A 1,175-nucleotide genomic window follows, 5' to 3' on the forward strand; every position below is an offset into this window, starting at 1 on the left:
ATTGTACTTCTACACTTGTACTAGTTTGTGAATTTTGAAAACTTGTATTGGTGATTTGGAGTTGGGATATAATAATAATCATTTGATTATAAATTGAACGATGATAACCACAAATTTCTAGCAAAAATTAGACGAAGTAATATGTAAAAAGAGGTACCAAATAGTAAATATATATTAATTATATTAAATAACGGAATATTTCATAAATTCAGGGCATTTTAGGCAGTTTGGGATGTGTATTAAGTATAATACTGAAATGAAAAACTTGATAGGTGGTGTATTAAGTAAGGGGTGTGTATTAAGATATTAAGGGTGTGTATTTAAAATTTCTCTCTAATTCTTCCAATCAGCCCAACTCAAAAAAATATAGGATGAGAAGAGAAAGTTGGTTGAACAAAGTTGTTAGTAAGGTGGCAATAGCCGCACCTTTTTTTTTGTTTGAGAAAACCGTTTGGAAGGCTAGGAGGATCAGATAATAGCAGGAGTCTCCTGTAACTAAACCTCATCAAGAAACCCCAAACTAACAAGGTGCGCTAATCTATCTGCCAATCTGCTTCCCGGCCAATGTAACAAATTCTAATGGACTGAAAGGCTGTCATATAGTCCTTACAGTCACTTAAACCCGTCCCACCTCTGAAATATCCTCATCCTCCCTCCCTAGGGCTGCCACAAGTAGGATAGAATCGCTGTCAATATCAATATTAGTCCACTCTTGGTGAATACCAAGTAAAACACTACCAGGACAAGCACTAAGCACTTTAGCCGATGAAAAAAGTTTCGTCTGCCTGTTAGTTAAATTCGTCAGCTAAGATTTCGTCGGGAAAAAGTCGTCGGCGATGACTTTAGCCGACGAAAAAAGAAGACGTCGTCGGCTATAGTCCCACAGTTTAGCCGACGAAAAACATGTCGTTGGTTTTTTTCCCAGACTTTAGCCGACGAAACAATTAAGATATTCGTCGGCTAAACCTTATAAAAAAATTAAAAAAATAACTATAGCCGACGAAATATAGTCTATTTCGTCGGGACTATATTTTGTCGGCTAAACCTTATAAAAAAATTAAAAAAATAACTATAGCCGACGAAATATAGACTGTTTCATCAGCTAAACCTTATAAAAAAATTAAAAAAATAACTATAGCCGACGAAACATGCCATATTTCGTCGGCTAAACCTTA

The sequence above is a fragment of the Fragaria vesca genome, linkage group LG6 (genome assembly GCF_000184155.1).
Source record: "Fragaria vesca subsp. vesca linkage group LG6, FraVesHawaii_1.0, whole genome shotgun sequence".
Lineage (NCBI taxonomy): Eukaryota > Viridiplantae > Streptophyta > Magnoliopsida > Rosales > Rosaceae > Fragaria > Fragaria vesca.